This window comes from Panulirus ornatus, chromosome 14, assembly GCF_036320965.1.
Source record: "Panulirus ornatus isolate Po-2019 chromosome 14, ASM3632096v1, whole genome shotgun sequence".
Classification (NCBI taxonomy): Eukaryota; Metazoa; Arthropoda; class Malacostraca; order Decapoda; family Palinuridae; genus Panulirus; species Panulirus ornatus.
The window spans coordinates 59,567,826-59,592,030 of NC_092237.1; the positions used below are offsets into that span (position 1 = coordinate 59,567,826).

Here is a 24,205-nt window from a genome sequence, read left to right on the forward strand (position 1 = left end):
CCCTCCCACCTCTACTGCAAAGACACGATAACCATCTGTATTCTCGGCAAGTCAAGCAGCGGAGAGATATACTTTATTAGCCCAGCGCTTATCCTGCTCCTTATACAGACCGGGGGAGGAAAAAGGAGAGAGAGAGAGAGAGAGAGAGAGAGAGAGAGAGAGAGAGAGAGAGAGAGAGAGAGAGAGAGAGAGAGAGAGAGCATTAGTAACAAAAACGCCTAACAGTGTTACACACACACACACACACACACACACACACACACACACACACACACCTGCAGCATCTGACCACCTCAACCGGTTTTTTTAATAGCGTACATCGGAGATGACTCCCCCTCACTGCACTGTGTCTGTCTGTCTGTCTGTCTCACCTTCTCTTATCCATTCTCCATGTCTGAATCAATCATCCCCCGGTCCTGGGCGGGATACGGCCGTGTAGCTTGGATGTGCTTCGCTACGACTCATGATCGCGTCTGTGGTACCGACCCCTCCCACACACCTCACCAGCGGCAGGACTCACGTTGTGGTGGCTCTGTCCGCAGGCGGAGGGCATGATGATGATACACACCCTATGATAACTCACGACAGTGATGACCGCGGATGATGACGAGTGGCGGGTATTAACCGCACAGGACCGCGGACGATGACTGTGCGACGGCGACAGATCATTCCGAAGGCGATGACTACCGCCTGCCTCCCTCCCTCCATTACCCCAACAACACACACACACACACACACAAGAGAAGGGCAATAATAGCGACTTACCCTCTCCCTCCACCCCTAACTCCATCTCCCCCTGATAAATGTCCGCCTCCAAAATGATTCATTCAAACGGTGGGAAATCTGGCAAATGCCTCCATTATCTCTGTGGGGGGTCGGCGGGGCTTGGGAGGAGCCGTCCGTCATCGCCCGAGTGAGACGGGGGCCCGAGGGTCCAACCACCCGTCCACGGGCAGTGGAAGGGTGAGCCTTAGCGAGGGGTCCCGCGAGGGGCGAGGATCCGGCCTTTGAGGCGGTGGCATCGCCCCGGGAGACCCGGCAGAGTAACACGTCGACCCCGGCAACATAACCTGTCAATGGCCAATACCTAACTTTACAACCCCCCCCCCCCCTGCATTCATACCGCTACAAGGCCGCCCATAATATTTTTTTTTCACCTTCTTTCCCCCCCCCCAGACTGTGAACAGCTGGACCCGTTTGAGGACTTCGGTTGTATATTTGTGGACCGCAAGTGTGAGGATCGGAGGCGCCAAAAGTGGTATTTCGGTTCCTGGTGATGATGACGTGTGTGTGTGTGTGTGTGTGTGTGTGTGTGTGTGTGTGTGTGTGTGTGTAGTGTGCAGGGGAGTGTAAACAGCAGTGTATTGGGAAGTGTCAAAGGTCTCGTGGCCAGGGGCCCCCTCTCTCACGACATGTCTCCTAGCATGACGTAGCCAACCACGACTGCCACCATATGAACCGATCATGTGAACCGCAGCTCCAGAACTGAACTTCTCTGTCACACTACTGGGAAATCAGTGGATGAAACGTAATCCAAGATATTGTAAACAACGAAAACCCGCAAAATACACTAAAACTGTCTAACAATATAATGTTTATTATGTTTCAAATCCCCCTCCCTCCTGTAAGCGACCCCTTCCACGTAATCTACACAACACATCTCAAGTGTGTCCTTCCCAAATATTCAAGAAAATATGCTAGCTACGCCAAGGTCGTACCTACGAACACCTCACAACCCCACATGATGGAAAACGCGAACGACAGTGGCGGAACAAGGCAACGTAAGAAATCCAGAGTTCAAGTATCTACCTTACGTTTCATCCAATCATCGTTATCTTCCACGTACGTCCATATCCGTCACACTGTCGGAGTCCGGCAGTGCCGTCGCAGGCCGTGACTCACTGATCGTAAAAAGCCTTAATAAAACGGGTGGAGCCTACCCAAACTTCCATCTGATTACCTCCTGAATTCGTATATACTGAGGTGGATATATATATATATATATATATATATATATATATATATATATATATATATATATATATATATATATATATATATATATGTAAATTAGAGAATGAACTCTTTCTTGTCGAGTTCCACCCTCACGAGTAGGAGTGATTTACAAAGTTCAACTGTAAATATCCGTGCAAATCTTTTCCTTAAGAATCCCTCTGCAAACATAAGTTAAACACACGGCGTTCATGCTTGATGGAGCAGATAAGTCGAGAGAACAAGATGAACAAATTTGTTATTCATGTCTAATCTGAACCGGACACAAGCGACGAATATCTTACAATTTGAAAAATGGCTATGATCTTTCCACAACTTTTCCTCTACAGTTTTTTCTTGAATTGTTAAACAGTTATACATATATAATTTTAATTTACAATAAAAGTATAGGAACAACATCTAAGAAAAATAATCATCGTATCTTAAATCATTCGCAAGTTATATTTGTACTCATAGTTTTTGAATGCTCAAAGGCATGACAGTAATCCCACTCGTCCTCACAGTTGTACCCGTTTCCTTTCCCTTCGTCAAATCTATATGACTGCCATCTATTGAGCGTGATCCACACCTCGAGATACCGATCTCCTCGCTGCACCTAGCCTAAACTTGCACCTAAGAAGGGATGGGCATTCAGGCGACACGGACCAAGCCTAGCGCATCACCAAACTTCATCGGATCTGCCACTATACTTCCGTGATGATATGGTATACCCAGAATCTCCCCACCTCGATTTCACCGCGAGAAATATGGAGACAAACAACGACAATTATGGGAAAGACATAAAAAGAATTTAACTTCCAAGAACGATCATTCACTCCTGAGGATCAATTCGAAAGAAGTAAACATGTAATCTAATAGTGCCCGTCACCCAAGCGGATAATTCAGTTATTAACTCCCCCAGTTAATCATGACTGATTACCTGTGGAAGATTATATCGCATGGCTGGTTAACTATTGGATAACTGTGACTGGATAACCACCGGTTAATTATGTATGATTAACTACAGGGGATAAATACGACGCATTGTCACCCAAAATTACCTGCTGTGGATAATCTCAATAGGTAAATGAGACAGTTTACTATAGCGGATAATCTTCCCTGATTAATCAGTTATGTTTAACCGGAGAGGACAGTCTCAACTATTTGCCTATGGCCAACAACAATGCATATCAATTAACCGTGGTAAAAAAAAAAAAACTGATTAATCAAGCAGGATTAACTCGAGAATAGTCATGTCGACTGTGGCTATAATCAGCTATGGTTACCTTTGCTGGGTAATCTCGGATGATCAACCGAGGCGAGGGCACTCACCTCCTGTCGACAGGTACCAAAACACACCTGCAACAGATCGAAGAGAAAAAATATAAATATACGAGTTACCGAATGGACGCCGGGCTAACCCACAGACGAACATCAATAATCGAAAACACAGCCCTACGTATGGATACACAAGACACACCCACGGAGACAAGACGAAATAATGATAACAAAAAAAAAAATGAAACGACAGTAATGCAGAAATCCAAATCTGATAAATGAGGAGTACAAATTAATGCCCGACGAATAAGGGATCCGTTATTATCGTCATGAAAACTCGAGTCACTGCCGGCTCATCTTTCTTCTCCCCGGGGACGGTCACAACACTTAGGTCCCGTGGTAAGCTGCGCGGCGCCAGGGTCGTGGTTCTGCTTGATGTATCGCTTGTTGTGGGGAGAAGGTCATTATCAGAATGATAGTTAATAATCATCAGCGCAATTTGTGGAGGATTAATGACGTCAACTGTACTCATCATTAAAGATGATTAGGATAAAAGCGTGTTAATAATAATGATAACAGTGGTAAGAATGATAATAATAGTAATGATAAAAATGATAATGATGATGATGATAATGATAATGATAAAAACGACAGTAATAATAAAAATAATAATGATAATGATGATGATAATACTAGTTATGATAGAATTTTTCTCTGTACCTAATTGGCCCTCCTGCCTTGGCGAGGTGGCGTCAGGAACAAACGAACAATTGCCTCATTTGCACACGTCCACTTTCTAGTTGTCATGTCCAGTCGTATTAGTATCAACGATTAATCAAGCATTTTTTTTTTTCCTCCAAAGCAAGTATAATAGACGGGACAAACGGTGTGTGTTGCAGCGTTAGCAACATCTGCAGGACCAAGGGTAGCAGAGTCAAAACAGAACCCAAAATAATATAGAATTACTAGACATTTTAGAATACCGGTCATCATCAGCATCCCTCCATCCGTCCCTTACTACCATTTCACAATGCACATAACCCTTTAATTACAACAAAGACAATACTGAATAACCAAGAGAACTGTATAATCACCTCCTTGGTATCAATAACATGATATTTCTAGTCTAAAAGGTATCATTTTTGATGATCTAAGTTAGAAAAAAAAAAGAATATTCCTAACGAGTATAATTTGTGTGCCCTAACTGATGTATATACACATAAAACTTATATTCGTAGCTTAACACAATATCATCTTGTGGTTAGTGATTATGTTTATTTCTTTAAGGAAATTCGACCACAGAACATTTCAGTTTGTTTAGCTTTCGGTTGCTGGCAAAGACCATCAACATCTGCAACTTGCAAGGAGCAAAACTATATCACTAAATAATGTGATAACATTTACTGAGCCATATATACAACCGTGGCCTCGACGGAGACTTGGAACCCATATCAACACCACATTTATACAGCCCAAGAGGGTCTACGAGGTATTCTATGATAAGAAAATACGTGCTTCTAGCTTTCTCACAGTTACCTAAATAAATTGGAGCCTTGATAATTTCACATCAATGTAGCATAGCGTATGATTTGTCTGATTTCTCTCAGACATGCTTCTTCAAGATGACCTTGTCTGACAAGATGCCAACATCTTTCGAGATATCTTCTTTCCTGACGAATGTCATTTTACCACGCCACTTCCTAAATGGTGCCTAAGTGTTTCAGTGTCATGTTAACTCGCAGGGGGTTTACACAAAATAACTTGCACCAATGATGTAAGGGTCAAAAACAAGAGCACCAAAATAATTTCCTTCGTAAACTTGTCAACAAGACGAGCCAGAGTACTGAGTGGTGCTGATTGGTCGGCTGTACTACTCGATCCAATCAATGTGCAAAGGAAGAGGTTAGTAGCATTGATTGGTCAGCCGGTCTGGCGCGGGATTTGATTATTCTAAGCTTCGAAAGGGACGTGGGCGATTAAAACACGTAGTGTTCTGAAATGGAAAATCTTTAATCACTGTGATGATTTTTCTCCCCCTGTGGTTTGATCAAAGTACATCTTCCTACGTGATAACAGGAGATATTCGACAAAATACAAGACAGTACAGGACAGGCCCTTAAGACGTAAGACAAACGTAGTATTAAAGGACAGTCTGACATCCTGGTATCAAAATGTTTTTGAAATGTACGCGATGTATTTCAGTGGTATGTGATGTATTTGTAGAAACAAAGCTGTATCCTAAAACCCTACAGGTTCATGCATAATACAGTATAAATTAAGGAAAATTCATACATGACCTCCCCCAATTAGCTTGGAAGATAATGTAAGATCACTGGTTGTTACAATGGATGCTTAAGGTTAGCAACGTACGCAACTAAATGAAGCATAAGCCGTGTACGTCTGAAGCGCTTCGAAGCCGTCATCTGCTTCGCTGTGTCGAGGATACGGTGGCGTAGCGGTTCAAAGAGGCCCACTTCACCTCCGGGCCCGATAAGGAGTGGCCCACTTATTTTTTGGAGTAATATGGAGCGGCCCACTTTTGCAAAACAGTAACCTATGGGGAGGTCCAGTAACATAACGAGAGGCCCATCCCTCTTACAGAAAACAGCTCCAGGCGTACCACTTCTCATCTACAATGGTCCGCAGCAGCCCCGCTTCGTCACTTCAAGATACACTTCACCGCCGGCCCTCTGGAATGCTGTCTGAGCTAATACAAAAACAAAGAATCACTGCCCCGCGGCCGCTGTAGTAATTGCTAAAGCCAAAATCTTATGGAAATGTTGCAGCTTCTGTAATAGCAATACAACAGCTGGAACCTGTCTGGTTAAGAAAACCTACTTCACTGGGAAGATTATATATATATATATATATATATATATATATATATATATATATATATATATATATATATATATATATATATATATATATATATTCTTTGTGTTGAGTGGGTAGTTTACAGGAATATGTGACAAGAAAGCCAAGTTCGCATCATAAGTTCTCACTACCAGGAAGGTGAACCTACAAATTTCATACTATCTACACAAGTCAAACACCAGAGCGCAACACCCCATCAACAAATCAAGCCTAACACATTAACCTCTCGTAAAAAACAGGAAGGTGAAGGAACAAACGAAATATTCAAGTCTTCTTATACTAACGAAGACTCGGGAATTAGCATAACAGCAGAAGCAGCGCTCGAGCAACAACGCTCCGGTGACGGGGAGAAACGAAGCCGAGAATCGAAGCTCTCTCAGCACTCTCGAATTCGGGAGTCGAAACCAGACGCAGGGGTTTAGCTCAACTGAATCAAAGACCTAAATACTGATCTACAATCATGGATCAAGCGCTCAACTATACCTACGCTTCAGCAACGATTAATTTTTGACTGAGGGATCACCGTTCGAAAGTCATTAAAGGTCACTAGTCTTCTGTGGATCTGTCATTATCACCTTTTGTCCAAATTTCCATGACTTGGGTCAGGCATACAGACAGACTTTCGGATCTCTCATAACATCCTTCAACCCAGCCATGAAAAATACACTATAAACTCTGTATTTCTTCAATGGCCATTTACATACACAACAGAGGTTTTAACAGTAGGTTCACGATTTGCTTATGTTAAGGTACCCAAGTTTCGTGTTAAACACGATCTTCTTTCTCTAACCACTTTAGTAAAGGCATTAGAATCGACATCAGACGTAGACTGTCAAAGCTCGCATCGTATGGATGCAGCAGAGGACGCTGTGATTTCTGGGTATTATGCCTGTGACCAAATGTAAACATGTAAAGGTTGCGACTGAGTTTTGTTACGATAAGAGCTAAAGTTGCCACGATGCAATATGCGATTCCCGGCGTTAACTGCGCTCAAAAGGGCGGTTGTTTACCATTTCCGTGTGGGTGGGCCGGCCTCAATGATGGCAAGGGAAGATACCTGTGCCAATTAAAGCCCAGTTTGATTCGCTTATAATCAGCTAGACGTGTCCGCTAACGATTACAGGCAATCCAGTCACCTGTGCGACATATCTTCTCCATTTACGGTGAGGACGATCCTTTTACAGACCACCTCCTGATCCTCCTATATCTACCGAGGGACGACCACCAAACCCTATATGTGACATCATCAAGGAATCATGACATTCCTCTACAACTTAGGATCATTCCGAGAGACAACAGCAATTAAAACTATATTAGCCCCAGATTATAAGTGACCCGGACTCCAGATGTCAAATCTGAAAGAAAAATGAATCCTAGAATATCTTTCGAATGTTACTTCCATTAAAGACGTCTCACCAATACCTCAGAAATGTCCTAATCAGTCATAATGCTTTCGACAATAACTGACTCCCATACAACGCTTCGAAAACTCGAACCTGTCTGAACCTCAAGAAAAATGCTTGAGAAGTCCGAACCTGTTCGAACTATAAATGGGAACTACTTCAAAAGTTCGAGCCTGTCCGAACTTCTTTCTGAACCCCCGCAAGTGAAACGATTCAGCGTACCGAACACCGAGCCACCGTGCTTAATCTGACCCTCAGTCGCCCCTCAAGCACAGACCAGACCGCCTTGCCACGTCCCCCCCCAAGACTGATTTAGATCTTATTCACTACACCTGGGTGACAGACAGACAGAGGCCAGCGTGGATTGATTGTTACATGCCCGACGCCACACGCACTCGATAATTACGGGGGGACCGAGGGAACAAAGGAGCCAGGAGGCTGAGGCCGGAGTTAAATGGGAGAATAATCAGTAGAGCGTCATTACGGCGACCTGCTCCATTGCCTTATCATCCATATTTCTTCATTTGCGATTATCTTCGGCAGGCGCGAAGCTCCGAAGGCATTGACGATACTGACGCGATGACTGGAGGATACTGGGCATTCTCTCTCGTACGATCCCTCGGAGGATACTGATGACTCCTCTCTCGCGGCGGTCGGAAGATACAGACGATTCTTGCGCTACCCATCAGAGAGGGAGTGGTGGCGATTCTCACGTCTGGCACCCCGAGGAATACTTGCTAGTCTTGCTCGAAGATTGCGGGGAGGAAGGCGATTCTTGTTCAAAGATCTGATGATGCTAACGGTTCCTTCCAGGGTCCGTAACGCTGTGCTCATGTGGTTACACAGGCTTAAAAGGAGACTTAGCTAGCCAGTGTAGCCTCCACTCCAGACATGAACTCAAATGTACGATTTTCATCCGCTCGTGATCTATACTGATCCATAAATCAAGTTCGATTACACAGTGGGCAGTCCCTTTTATAAAGGGGAACCTGGAAAAAATTATATATATATATATATATATATATATATATATATATATATATATATATATATATATATATATATATATATATATATGTAACGTTATTCAAACTGGAAAATATCGAAAGAGAAACGAATTACATTGACCAACATCCGTAACTGACACTGATGAGCAGAGTTAAACTTATTGTTCAATTTGCAAGAATTTGTTAAGGTTAACTCGATTATTTGATTATGATTGGCGCTGAAACGTGTGGGAAAAAAGAATGCAAGCAATATATATATATATATATATATATATATATATATATATATATATATATATATATATATATATATATATATACATATATATATATATATATATATACCGCCAAAAACCAACGTAGCATGGGATAATGATAAGAAACAAAGATAGAGTGTGTGTGTGTGTGTGTGTGTGTGTGTGTGTGTGTGTGTGTGGGTGGGTGGAGAAGGGCAAGGAACTGGTAGACGAATTTCACTGCCCTCAAATTTCTAGCTTCAGTCTGCCTCATAAAAGTCGACAATAAAACGTGTTTACGTCAGCATCGTAAGAACAACGAACTGGAATGAAAAAAAAGGAAAATAGACATCAATTCAGTTTAAATCTCTAGTGACGTCAAATTACTGACGCCTTACTATAAAAAAGGAGAATAATTGACCACCAAAAATAATCTAAGAGGAACAGGAAAGCGTACACAGGAAGGAATGATACAATCCAACTGAAGATGTTACAAAGGGTGGGAAGGTCGGTGGTAATTATGGTTTTAGTGCACAACCGACGACCCCCTTAGTGTGTAAGAGAGAGAGAGAGAGAGAGAGAGAGAGAGAGAGAGAGAGAGAGAGAGAGAGAGAGAGAGAGAGAGAGAGAGAGAGAGAGAGAGAGAGAGAGAGAGAGAGCTGACCTCCTAGGGTGGCTTGCATATATTTTGGTCACACGATCACAACCTGTTGTTGTTTGCTGGTCTAGGGGTCACGGTGGCGGCGGGGGAGTGGGGTCAACTGTGGGATCAATGTTGCACAAAATTCGCCACAACACGGCGGCCCTGGGACGCACAGACGACCATCGGGATTACGCAACGTTCACCATATGACCACAGGGGGCTCCGTCTGTGGCAGCGGTTTGAGTTGGCAGCCGCCCTAAAAGGAAGAAGGGATGCTGAAGTCATATATATATATATATATATATATATATATATATATATATATATATATATATATATATATATATATATATATATATATATATCGTTACAATCTAGTTTCTCCTGAAGGTGGTTGTAACTAATGAAGATTACCGAGGCCATGAATTTACCAACACGACAAGCTTAGTTACCTTTTATCCACATCTCCAGTTAAAGAAAAAAAAGGGGGGGTCGGGGGGTTGTGAGGGGAATGCACTTAAAAGAAGTTATTACCGGCCTCCGCCGACGACGCTGCCTGCTTGATAAACGAGGCAGCCAGCGTCCGTCAACATCCTCCCAAATGACTACTTTCATCCCTTTGACACAGACGCTGGGCAGGGCTGGGGATGCCCGCGATACAATGGGACTTGACCCCGGGCGACGTCTGCTTGGAGGAGGAGGAGGAGGGGGATTGCCCTCACGGCGTGGGTGCTCAAGAAACAGATATTTATCCACTCTAATTATCTTTTGGCTAATGACTCACTCAGCATGCGGGGCGGGGGAGTGGTAAAATCGTATTTTCTAGACACTAACAACGCCGAAAATTCGTTAACTACACCGTTCAAACAATACGGCATGATAATCTCCACCACCGCTGCAGGAGAAGCTCCACCACCGCTGCAGGAGAAGCTCCAACACCGCTGCAGGAGAAGCTTCAACACCGCTACAGGAGAAGCTCCAACAAAGCCCTTCACAAATAATGATCTCGAGATACGAATTCCAAAAAGGAGTCCTCGAGGGCTGTGCTGCCATCAGCTTCACCACCGGCAGTTGGCCTCCCAAACACGTTTTCTTTCGCACACCATGAAAGTAACCAACACTCATCTACCTAACGGCGCCTTGCGTTCTCCGTCGGACCTTCTGCTGCGTGTCCTTAAAGTCCTGGTTCGCTTACGGTTTGGTCTCGGGACGAGGTATGTAGGTATAAACAAAAAGGATGAGGTATAATTCTCAAGAGATAACGGAGGGGAAAAAAAAGCCGAAAACAATTAGGAGTTCGCAGGAAAGTCCATAAAAGATAGTGATCCCAGTGGTTGGTGTGGTGGGGACGACAGATTACCACCTCATGTGATGGTTTACTCTGAGTGTCTGTCTGGCGTTCTGGAGGACCATGAAGATGTGTCCCAAATGGGCTGTGGTGAAGCGGGAAGTTGTTATGTCGAGATCTGTGGCCGAAGCTGAGACTGGTATGTTTAGATCTGTGGCGAAGCGGAAAGTTAGTTGTTACGTTTACCTCTGTGTTGAAGCGGGGCGTGGAATGTTCAGGTCACTGGCGAAGTGGGAAGCGGTACTGGGGCGAAGAGGGATATGGCATGTTTACGCTTGTGGCGATGCAGGAAATGACATGTTTATGTCTGTGGGATCGGCTGACCCCCATCCAACCAGCACCCCCAGGGTGTGGCTGACCTTTCCACCCCTCCCTCAGCCAACCCGACACAATGTGCAGTGATTACAGGTAACAACAACCTCGCGAACCACACCGCCAAAAGTCTGCCTTAACTGATATGTCCACAACCGAGGGATTTATGAGGGCCGCGACGTCACTCCCACAAAGGCAATGAGTGTAACAAGTCGACCACCACCTTCGCTAATGTCTCCTGCAGCAGCGCCCTTGCCGCCTGAACCTCACAGAGTTCTCGCCTGTTCCATATCCCCGGCTCCTGCACCACAGTCGTCCATGAAATTGTGTAAAAGATTATTCTCTCCGAGGATTCCAACAGCTTGGCCGGGGTTAAAACCCCGGGCGAGGATTCTGAGTGGGTGATTTCTCACCAAACGCCCAAGCAACGTGCACGACACCCTGAAGAGACACGCAGTAGATATTACGAATCAAATAGGCTTTATCTAAGGACGCCACGCCAGCTCCTCAAATACACTTGAAGTCCTGCTGTGCAGGCTGTACCCACGACACGTGCCAACAGTCCCGTCATGAGGGATGTGGTGTGTCTGCGACATGGGCTGGGCAAGAGGGGCAGGTCAGGGGTCATGAAGGATGAGTTGCGGTAGTGGCAAGGGGCCGGGGATGGCAGGCAGGCGGGGTCGGCCTCCGGCACCAGCAGACGGATTGATGCCACTCACGCACCTTCACCTCACCTCACTCCTACCTCATCAATGAGGCATACCTACTTATTTCATCATACGTATGTGTATTTACGCGGAAGATAGTTTAACAAAAAAAAAAAAAGGCGTAAGTACTCGTGAGTTTTCCTCTCGGGTTTAAACGCAAGGAAAAAAAACGAGCGAAATCGGGAGCCAGAGCGACGATCTCAGGTTAGAAGCCCCGGGAATATTTCTGTGCCTCAGACCAGCAGTTATGGCTAACTGTGATATTCGCTCATGTTGGGAGGTAAATGTTGAATTTCTGTATTTCTTAATACCATTGATTTCATGTAAAACAAAGGAATATATATATATATATATATATATATATATATATATATATATATATATATATATATATATATATATATATATACTATAAGTTTTTGGGTAGAAAGGTCCCAATTGTCTCCCTTTAATTCCGTTCTTCAGGTCGGGATGAATTTCCGCCACGGGAGGGACGCGGAAGCCTTGCCGTCCGCGCTCCCGCCCGTCCTCAACCGCTCGACAGTTGGAAATATCATCCACTAATTTGAAAGTTACGCGAGCGCCACGAGATGTTAGCTCCCAGCACTTGGTCACCCAGACAACCCAAATGGCCTGTTTAATGGGCCATTGGCTGTTTAATTAAAAGAACTTGCGGTGTTTATGGCCATATTACGTTAAAATTCAAAGTCAAATGGACGGAACCTTCGCTGGCAATGGCGGGTCTTGGAGGAGCAGGCAAGGAGGACTTGCTCCCTTATTTAACCCCCACCTCCCCTGGTCATACTCTGGGGATTGTTTATATCAGCCGCTAGTGTACTTTTACGGGAAAGTTTCTACTTTTAGTCGTGTCGTGTGTGTGTGTGTGTGTGTGTGTGTGTGTGTGTGTGTGTGTGTGTGTGTGTGTGTGTGTGTGTGTGTGTGTGCTAAACCTGCTAGGCAGGAGAGTATACTAATGTGTTATGAACACTGCGTCTGGAAGGGAGGAGGAGGAGGAGGGGCTGGCGCTGTCTCCTCAGGCCTCCAGGGAGGCTAGCCATTTGTATTCTCAAGTCTTGTTGCATTAGGTCGTCCCGTCTCCCAGGGTATGAGAGAGAGAGATAGAGACAGAGATAGAGAGATAGAGATAGAGAGAGAGAGAGAGAGAGAGAGAGAGAGAGAGAGAGAGAGAGAGAGAGAGAGAGAGAGAGAGACTGGGATCTGGTAGGACGTACTGGGGAGATAGATGGGGTAGAACGTGTGGGGAGACAGGTGGGGCGGGGAGAACGTATAAGGGAAAGAGACGGGTCGGGTATGACGTGTGGGGGAGACAGGTGACGTAAGGAGGACGTGTGGTGCGGGGAGGACGTGTGAAGAAGACAGGTGGTGCGGGGAGGACGTGTGGGGGAGACAGGTGGTGCGGGGAGGACATGTGGGGGAGACAGATAGGGAGAGGAGAACGTGCCGGGGAGACAAATGAGCGGGGAGGAGGTGTGATGATGGCAGTCCTTCCCAGGTAGCCTGGTGGGGTGCCCCGGGGTAATTATTAATAAGACTGGCCTCAACTTCGTTAAAATTTCACATTTGTCTTGTGGCGGGGGGTTGGGGTGGTTGGGGGGGAAGTGGTAGGAAAGGGGAGCAGGAGAGGGGTGGTGGCAGTGAGGGGGAGGAGGAGGAGGAGAAGGAGGTGGTGGTAGGGTGCCTACCGCTCGTGACAACCTCTGCTGTAACCAATTACCGCCCTTACCCCCTCCTGGTATGGGAGTCGTGCTGCTACCCCCCTCCTCCAGGCGAGGTACAGAAGGACTATCATATATTAACTTCGACTTGGCGGGCGACCGGCGGCAGTGACGCTCCCCATCCCCTCTCCTCCCCTCCGAGAGTAACAATATGGCCAGATTTTCACCTCCCCCTCTCCACACCCACTGCCCCTAGAGCGGCAGGAGGGCCTGGGCGAAGCCCTGCCTAAATAACTAATGACGTGGGCAAGGCTGCTGAAGATGAATAGGGCGGTAAACAGGGTGTTGAGTAGGGCAGTGAGCAGGGCAGTGAGTAAATGGGATGGTGAGTAGGGCAGTGACGACGGTAAAGTAAGCACGGGAAGGGTGAAAAAAAAAGGGGGGGCACTGTGTGAAGAGGACGGGCGAGCACCACAAGCCTGATGGAAACAGAGACAACTTCCCTCCTCCACAGTGGCCCTTCTGCAGGAGAGGTGAGGCGTTGTTGGTACGACCATCACCATGACCGTGAGGCGTCATGCACTGTACTTCCCAGGTCTCCCCGCTGCTCGCACCCTGCCCCGGCCGGCAGACAAGGTTCTCATCCACACCCCTATGAAACCAGAGCTTCCTGAGCGCAGCGCCGTGCTGATATATTCATCCTCTGTAGGACCCAGCGTCGCCTTAGCTGGACCTGCTTGATGACGGCGACTGACCCGGCGAGAACCATGCCATTTGAACGATCTATCCATCATCATCATTGCTTATCTATCAATCTAGGAATATTCTTTTTTTGTCTGTGAGGGGCGGGAGGTGGGGGAAACTCATCACTATCATCATCATGCACTGACAAGCCACGACAAGGTTGTGACACCGTCAAGCGCCTTACGATCATTTCCTACCAGCTATTTTTTTCCTTTTTTTTTTTTGGGGGGGGGGCGGCCTTTGGGCAGCCTTCAACCTGCCATCAATCATTCCGAGGATCATCCTCACTAGACCCCTCATCTTCTCTAGGTCCTCCACCTCTCCTGTCTTTGACCTGACACTACTACAGGTCAGGTCAAAAAAGGACATCTCCACCGCACCCGCGTCATCATTCGCCGTCGACTTGAACCCTTTCGGGTCAGGAGGAAGGCCATCTTCACTACACACCCACCTTCACTACATCCTCCACACCACTGGCCTATGATATGAGACCTTACAGGCAAGTGAATAACCTATAAGAGTCCTGATAAAACCCATTTTCATCGTACCTTCATTTCCGCTATATCATCACCTGCTACACTTCAGTATGCTGTGCTATACTGTCGCTATGCACATAAGGTCATCATCACGACACGCTACCGACCCAGCTTAGGGTTTGTGGCAACATCTTAAGACACTCCGGTAACCATGACAACATCCACTGCCACCGTCTGAGACACTGCGGCTCCTGACAACATAACGCCACCCTAGACAACACGTGTTGGTAGTTGACAACACTGTACGGCACGGAAGGGTGAGGCACCCAACGTCATACGCCAGAGCGAAGACCATATGTCTCTTCCCCAAGCTCGAGGAGATGGGGAGAGGCCACAGGCCTGAAGCCCTTATCTCCATGTACGCTATTACCGAGAGGCGGACGAAGTGGTAGGTGTTCTTCCCTTATTCGGCCACGCTACACGGTGGCCCAGACAATGGAGTCGGACCCTTACAATTTTACGAAATTTATCTCCTTTTGTCCGCGGTAATTCGTATGATGAGATTCCATGAATATTATATGCATCGAGTTTACGATCTTGAGAGAGTCAACAGACCTCTGACTTGATGCTCTGTGCATCTCGAATGTAGATTTACGGTCGGAGTACTTCCAGGAAAAATCTTATTTACATCTTCCGGACAACCGCGAGTTTTCGAGGCTGAAGTAACATAATGGGAGAGGCACAACACACCAGGACATCTTCATTTACCCTCGATACCGCCTTGTGTGTTGTCTGTTGTTGATGGAGTGATTACGTGGACACTGGACGGACGAGTCCCGCTGACTTCGTCTTAACTCGAGGACCGTCCAGGATCAGTCCTGGAATTCCAAGAGCCACCACCTTTGTATTCTATTGACCGGTATTTTTCCAGAACCACTCTGTACTTACAAGGGACTACTGAGGATAGGGTATGGAAGATCTAAGTCTTGCGCGCCTAACACAAGGCCGATCATACTTTAAGTTACCTATTCTGTCGATGATCGAGAAGACAATCCCGTGTTATCCCTGAACGGCATTGTTCAATAGACCAGCAATAGACTGGCCGTCAGTGTGACAATGGCCCGCTCCAGGCAGAGACCTCGAGAATCCAGTAAGACAAACAACGACTGGTTCACTGCTGGACTAAGTTCTCTGCCAAGCGGGGACCTTGTGGCGCTAGACCAGCGTCTCGGAGGGGCTGACTCCCGCCCGCTCATGTTTGCATAAGGCGAGCGATCACGTGCATGCAACAGTCACATGCACGCCCGAAGACACATGAGAACAAAAAAAAAAAAAAAAATATGAATGCACAAGGTCCAAATTATGGACTAAAAGCATTCATACATTATTATATTCTCTGCTAACACACACACACACACACACACACATACACACACACACACACACACACACACACACACACACACACACACACACACACACACGTTTAACGACGTATTAGGACCCTGAAAGTGGAAGCTGTCTCAATCAATTTCGATACGACAAACGAAACACCTGCTCCGTCAATAGTTCCAAGTCCCCCACAACTTGCTCCGTCAAGACCTCCAAATCTCCACCACTCAATACCCGCCCCGTCAAGACCTCCAGATCTCCATCACTCACTACCTGCCCCATCAACATCTCAGAGTCCCCGCCATCTAATCCGTCAACACCTTGAAACCCTCACTACCTGCTCAATCAACATCTAGTCCCCACCCACACTACCTGCCCCGTCAACGCTTCCAAGTCCCCACCACCTATCCCATCAACAACTCCGAGTCCCCACCGCCATCATATGCCTCGTCGGAACCAGGCTCTCGCCAGCCACCCCCATCAACACCTCTTAAACTCCATGATAACAAGCCCGTCACCCCTATCAGACGCCTCATCACCTCGTCCAACGGCTCGTCAACCAACCCATCAGCTCGTCAACCGAGCCGTTAGTTCCTCAATTGGACCGTCAGCTCGTCTACTGAGCTGTCAGTTCGTCAGGAGGAGGACCGTCAGCCCGCCGTCAGGTGGCCCCCACTCGTTCTTCAGGCGGCGGGCCAGGGTGTGCGCGGCACGTCTCCCGATCATAGTAATCAGGCAAGACGCAATAAGAGCCTGATAATGGGTTAGTCGCACCGCCTCACACTTGTCCAACGCTAAGGTAACAATCCCCCCGCCGCCCAGCGGGCAAAAACTGCTCCTGCTCCTGCTGCCTCCGCTCCTGTTGCTCCAGCTGCCTCCGCTCCTGTTGCTCCTGCTTCGCCTCCTAATCTTGTTGCTCTCAGGTCACGGCAGAGGTCCGACCACGCTTCAGCGAGGGGACGTCTGTCGAACACCCTCTGTGTACCTCAGGCCTTTAGATACCTATGTACTTTCAGGCAGTGTCCTTGCGTGTCTACGGAAGGGTTCGTGGACGTGTCCTTCAGCAGAGAACATTCAAGGACACTTCTCTTTCGCAAACATCCTTGGACAGACTACCTTGACTCTGCCGAAAGTCCGCAGACATCTCGCACCTTAACAGAGGGGACATCCGTGGACAACTACGGACATACGAGAAAACCGTCTGTGGAGCGTCGGAGGATATCAGCGACTTTAAAACCCTCTTCCTGGACGCAAGGACTGCAACCGGCAGCCGGGAGATGATACCTAGAGAGAGTCGAACCCAGCTCGGCATCGCCGGCACGTAGGTTACAGGTGTCAATGATTGCAATTCCAGAGGTAATCAAAGTAACATGTTCTGCGAGACGGGGTCACACCACCGCTGCTCCCCTGATTCTATTATAGGACTAGCACCTGAAGCAGCTGGCCACCGGCATGAGGACCACCTGAAGCAGCTGGCCACCGGCATGAGGACCACCTGAAGCAGCTGGCCACCGGCATGAGGAACACCTGAAGCAGCTGGCCACCGGCATGAGGACCTGAAGCAGCTGGCCACCGGCATGAGGACCACCTGAAGCAGCTGACCAACAGCACGAGGAACACCTGAAGCAGCTGGACAACAGTAAGAGGAACAGCTGAAGCACCTGACCAACAGTAAAAGAAACAGCTGAAGAAACAGACAATATGAGAAACAGACGATGCAAGATACTTGTTCCCAGTGAAAATACACAAAGATCATTTATTAATTTCTTTTCGCAGAATCAACACTGTCATCACTGCTATTACTGTCATCATCATCATTACTCTAATCATTATCATCAACTTGCAAAAAACTCGACAGCAATGACAAATCTGATTAAGACTTAACCAACTCTCTTGTAAGACACTCAATGAAAAACAAGAATAATGATTTTAAAGGACAACGTGAACCAAAAATGGAAACTTGATATCAATTTGCTTTTAGTTTCATTTCGTAGAGTTTAGGAACATCAAAGCTGCTCCTACATATATTGAAAGATTTTGTGAATAATCAGAGAGACTATGAGGAGAAAACGGAGAGAATCAGGTAATAATGTGTTAAGATGTCGTCTGCGCTGTATTATACAGCTTCTTCCTCTTAAACTTCGCAATCTGTTAACTCCTTGATCATGACGGTACGACCCTTGAGGACGACGGTACGATCCTTGTTCACAACAACAGCACGGCCATTTGAGCACGACGGTACGGCCCTTGTTCACAACAACGGGTACGACCCTTGAGCACGACTATATGGCTCAGGCTATATAGATCAGGCTATCGGAGCCAAGGGCCGTGCCGTCGTGCTCAAGGATCGTACCGTCATGCTAAAGGGTCGTATCGTCGTGCAGACGCGCCCAACGGCGTTCACACTTGCTGAGTGTTAACACAAGACAGACCAGTTCCTCACAGCCACACGACGGAATGTTTCCAAAAATGTTAATAGTTCCAACTCATGATAAAATATTCCACTCTTTTTCTTCCCCCCCTCTCTCTCTCTCTCTCTCTCTCTCTCTCTCTCTCTCTCTCTCTCTCTCTCTCTCTCTCTCTCTCTCTGTCTTGCACGTCAAGCATGGAGTAATCAGTGCCTCTGAAAACCTGCTTCTTATGTGATTCCAAACTTCTTTTTATCTTAAGATACACAGAATATCACTTATCTCTTTTTCCTGACCCAGTTTTGTCAAGTCTCGTTTACTTATATTTAACCAACAGGTTTAAATCTTCGTTTTTCCTGTGTTTATTTTCTTCGTTTTCTGAAAATGTCATGTACGATGGCACCATCATCGCAGTTCTTCCTGGAGAAAACAACGCGCGTTATCATTCTCTCCGCGGCGTTCGACCTGCTACGGACGATAATCTCCGCGGCGTTCGACCTGCTACGGACGATAACGTCTTACGCCTTCCTGGGGGGAAAAAGAAAATAATTTCCCGCCGCCCGCACGGCCCAGCACATCACTGCCAGACGTAATAATTAGATGAAGTTAAATTACCCGTAATTATCACTTCGGCTCTCGGTGCACCCTCAGCATCCTTCATAATATTAATAATTACAAAAACTTAATAAAGATTTTTTTCCTCCCCTTCTAACATTAATATAATTGGGAGCCACGCCAAGTGCTGAACTTGGCACGGCGACTAATTATTTCTCTCTCTCTCTCTCTCTCTCTCTCTCTCTCTCTCTCTCTCTCTCTCTCTCTCTCTCTCTCTCTGCACTTGACCTTCATACGAGATATATCTCTGGTGTCAGGTGGTGAAAAGTTCGAGCAAAGGTCTGGACTGAAGTCAGTGTGAGAGACCTTGATTATCACACATCCTGTACGTGTCTTATCCAAGACTGTTCCGTTAACAACAATCATCCCATAAAGAGGTTACGCATGACGATGACGCACGACAGTTTGCATGACAGAGCTGGATGACGCTGTCGGAGCATGTGAGCGCGCGCGACGGCACGGCTCTTTGGCACGACGCCGGAGCACGACCCTGGAGGGGGGGGGGGGGGGCTGACGCAAAAAGGAGGCCACACTATCACTCCTAAGATATAGACTCAGATGCGAGATACGCCTCTCGTGCACCAGGTTGCGGGAGAAAATACGACACAACGCCACAGGAAATCATGATACGTTTACACCCGATATTAATATAAATTAAGGCAAAGACATACGGCACAAATTTGGTGGTGGCAATGTAGATAAGTGTTACCTGGCGCAGACTCGATGATGATGACAAAAATATCATCAGTGAGGAATAACAGACATTACGAGGGAATAAAGTCGCAACCAGAGGTGGGCGGTTGGCTGGGGTGCGGCGGGGGTGGTGAGGAGTTGGTGAGCTGGGGTGTGGCGGTGGGGGGATGTCAGCTGGGGTGTGGTAGGGGGTGGGTTGTCAGTTGGGATGTGGTGGGTGGCACTTCAAAGCTGGAGCGACACAGTTATTACGGGAGGGCGACAAGCGGAGGACCCGGTCCAGCCAAGACCTTTCCTGGAAGCCTGGAGCAGCACAGCAAGTCCAGCCACATGATGATTACCTCCCCTCCCTCTCCCGCTCCTGCCCTAACCCTCCCTCCCTCTACCAGCTTCATTCCCTCTCTCTAGCCACCCTCCTTCCCTCCCTCCCTTCCCATAACCCCCTCCCACCAACCAAGGCTTCCCGCCCCATCCAGCAGGCACCGGTCGCCAGCCTTCCAGTCCAAGACGTGCACCACTTCGCGTCACATCGCCCATCCCTCCCAATCCCCAGAGCTGCCCTCCCTGTCCTGGCAAGCCCTGGCATGCCCTGCCCTGCCCAGCGCCAGGGACATAACTACCGCATGCCACCGTGTGTCATGCCTGACCAGTGCGAGCCCAGCGACAGACTTATGAGTCAAGGTCATACAAAAACTGGACCTTCCCCCGCCTGGCGGCCGTCTTGTTCCCTCCGCTGATGACCTGCAACATGCACGCCGCCCGACCCCTCCCTCCGCCTCACAAGGCCCTCCACAGAACATGAGGGATCTACGTTCTCTGTTGCAATATACTCGCTTTGATAGATAAGTACAATCTACATCACATCATACTGTAGTATACATACATGCATATATATACAAATGAGAGAGAGAGAGAGAGAGAGAGAGAGAGAGAGAGAGAGAGAGAGAGAGAGAGAGAGAGAGAGAGAGAGAGAGAGAGAGAGAGAGAGAGAGAGAGAGAGAGAGAGAGAGAATTTTTGATTCGTGTGTTTTCTGTTTTCATCGACCGATCTCATGAGAAATATGGCACTAAGTACACTGCTCTAAATCACTGTTCGCTTACAGATACACTTCCTGAAACTCGGCCTTTTCACGGAAGCCTCACGTCTATGATAATAAATCACAGTTACTTCCCAATGCTCGCGTTCTCTTCCTACATGGAAATTTCGTTTCTGTCTTCTTTTCCTGGAAATGTGGCGTCACAACAGGTGTACCGGAGGCGAGGAAGGGAGTGGTGCCTCTTGGAGACTACAAGCCATGAAAATGTGTGAGCCATAGGCCCGGCATAGCCTTGGTCTGAGCCCCAAGAACCACCGGAACTCAATCCTTCGGTGGATTGGTACCTCCTCCTCCTAGATGTCCGCCAGTCCGTGGCGAACTGACCTCTACTTCGTCATGTCTACCTCTCGTCTCAAGGAATAGCCTCTGTGTAATATCAACGCCCTAGAAGTTATGAGTGTAGTCTTCAAACATCAAAATAAGGACTCAGAACGACAATGAGGCTTCTTAAGGCGATGATTCAGTCTCCATAAATCATCAGAAGCATTTAAAAGGTAATGGTGTCGTGTTCGCTACTGCAAAGGGTTAGGTGTCTCAAAAAACTCGAGGCAGAAGTGTGCCTTTGCTTGAATCAGGATATGGCCCTCGGAAAACTATGGTACCGTCTGTACAAGGGTAAGCTACTGTCTTGCAGGACCTGAGGGCTGCACTGCCCACCTCCTTCGTCTAAAAAAAAAAAAAAAGAGTCATAACTCTCGACAACAAGATCACAACTGTGACTCAGCAGTCTCATCCGCAGTTCCCAGATGAGCTGTCTTCCTATCAATTTTCCGGCTCTGTAATCTATAATTTCTATAATCCTACAGGGGCTCTCTGGGGGCGTGACGGGTCGCGAGGTCTGGCCGCGGAGGAGAGGGAGGGAGGGGTATAAACCGCAGAAGCCATTCTCCGTGGGAACTGGTTAGCAATATGGGCGTCTATCATCATGCAGGAAGCAGACACAGTCATCCACACGCACCTCAAAAAGCACACCACGTCGTCCTAATGTGATCGCAAAATCGTTCTTCCCAGCTCTAATCACCTCAGATGTTACGTTGGACTCGCCCTTCGTCCATCAACCACTCTACCCACATAATCTCCAATTTTGTCCTTTAACTCAACACCGGCACCACGTCTTCCTAACCCAAGCCCCTCCCATTCTTACTTCATCTTCAGCATGACTCAGCACCCTTCTCTTCAACCTACCCCTACCCCATACCCTCCAAGCAGGATCCCGGATTCGTCTCGACCACAAGTTACGTCCCTTCAGTCTATACGTACGTACACACGGACGCTCCAGCTGTTGTTTGGTAAACCAAATGCTTCGCAAAGGTATCGATATTCGTCCTATCTCGCGTGCACACCGCGTTATTTTCCCCCGCAGGGGTTTGTCGTGAAGAGTTGGGCATTCCTTTCGCGTTGGCGACCGAAGTAGGCTCTGTCGTATGGCATCCTGAGTCCTGAGAACTTCTGTGAGATGGGCATGGAGAAACGGCTCTTGCTTTACCCACAGAGAGACGCACACAAGAGGCGATAGGTTCCCCATAAGGATACACAGTGACGTCTGGATGCCCGTAAAGGTAATATAAGGAGGTATTGCCGAATCGGAGGACGAACAGGAACGTTGCCCTTTCCAAGAGTAATCACAAAAATGATTCTCTTCGGCAGCAGACACAAGACCGTTTGGTTTCCAAGTAGGACTGTCTCATCGATCACGCAATAAGCGCGCGAAGATAATGTTCCATGCATAATTTTGAAGGAAGAGTTGTTGCTGCGTGTCCCTACACTCTCTCCATCTGTCAGACAGACCTTTCAATCTCTGAGAGCCCAGAGCGTTCGGGGCATGGCCTCTGTTGGCTTGCGGATGGGGTAGCGTTCCCAGGGCAACCACGATAACTGCGATAAGTACCCCACATAAATCAACACGGTGGTGCCACCGAGGTAACCCAAGCAAGCCGGGCATAAATTGCTCGCTTCATAAGTTAACATTAACACTGGGATCTTTCAGAGCCCTGGGAACGATGACGGATGGCCCGAGATTGGGGAAGGAAGGGAGGGGGACCAGTGCGAGGCCGGACGTCGCACCCCTGCAGTCGCGTGGGCGTAAATCATCATTGTTTATCGGCGGAATCAATCGTAAATCTTGCGTTTCTTTCGTGTCCAGCCAAAACCATCACCAGTTACGGGAAAATAGTGACCATAAAAACCGTCTTTTTTTTTTCGGCAAGACTCACCATCGCCGCCGCTTAAAAATAAAATCAACCACAAGTTGGCGGGACGGTCGGTGAAGTCTACCATGAATGGCGTTACTGGCGTGTGTGTGCGGGTGAGCTTTGCATAGTCTTGTGGGCCAGACGTAGAGGAGGAGGAGGAGGAGGAGGAGGAGGAGGAGCAAGACAGACAGTACGCGTGCCAAACAGACCCACTCACCGACCCCCGGACTGTGGGAGTTGTCGTGTCCCCCTAAATCCGGACTTTGGAAGTGGTGTCTTCAAAAAAAAATCCGGAATGTAGGGAGTGTCGCGCCATCCGAGCCCGTGTGACGTATACCAAATCTTTAGAGCAATTATCTCAGGAATGTTAACATTTCAACAAAAAAAAAAAGAAAAAAAAATCACATCTATACATATGTACACACCGTTACAAATACACGGCCATGTATTTACGTATGCAAATGCTGGCTGGCGTTCTACCTGGCAGAGGCAGGAAGATGACACAATATCGATACACCTGGATAATACAACAACACACACAGCTGCATTAGTGTTTTCAAAACGGCAACGGCAACACTCATGGATTGCGGGCTAAGATGGCATCATTTCTCACACGCGATACATGGGCCGAGCATGGCATTTTACGTATACCAACAGCCTCGCGAAGCCAGGGTGGTTCCTGGACAGCAAAGGAGAGGGAGATGATAAGTGCGCCTCGCTGACAACGAGACGAGGAACCGCCTCTATTGCATAACTTGCAATAACCAGTCGTTACCGGACGGTTAGTAGGAGTAATGCCCGGCTGCTGGCTGACGATGACGGGTTTTCACACAAGCTCACCTGCCGCTCTCTTGAGAGAAACCAGTTTTATTTCTTCTTTTTTTTTTTGTTGGTTATTTTGGCTGAAAGAAATATTTCCATGACTTCGTCGAGATCTGTCTCCTTGTTTTCGGAGTCGGGTGCGTTCGGGCAGGGATGGCTGATCCTATCCCCCTCCGCTCCCGGACGTGTGTGAAGACATCTACGGACTGGCGGAACCGTGAGACACAGTCAATAGACAGGAGGCAGCGCGCCATGATACCATCCACTGTGACATACATACAAGCCCT

The 24,205-nt window shown here is 47.4% G+C and overlaps 1 protein-coding gene across 5 annotated transcripts in view; it reads right to left on the reverse strand.

The window, feature by feature from the left end:
* LOC139753485 (protein Wnt-5b-like) overlaps positions 1 to 24,205 on the reverse strand; it is a 512,552-nt gene that overhangs the window by 49,772 nt on the left and 438,575 nt on the right. The window contains exons 1-2 of one of the 5 annotated variants that reach the window (XM_071670052.1): positions 4,807 to 5,083; positions 3,279 to 3,351 (exon numbers count right to left, since the gene is read on the reverse strand). The exons of 3 other annotated variants lie outside the window; for them this stretch is intronic. The gene's annotated coding sequence lies outside the window, so the exon portion shown is untranslated. Of the gene's footprint in view, positions 1 to 3,278; positions 3,352 to 4,806; positions 5,084 to 24,205 lie in introns of those variants that run through there. One more of the 5 variants, XM_071670051.1, reaches the window with a different exon arrangement.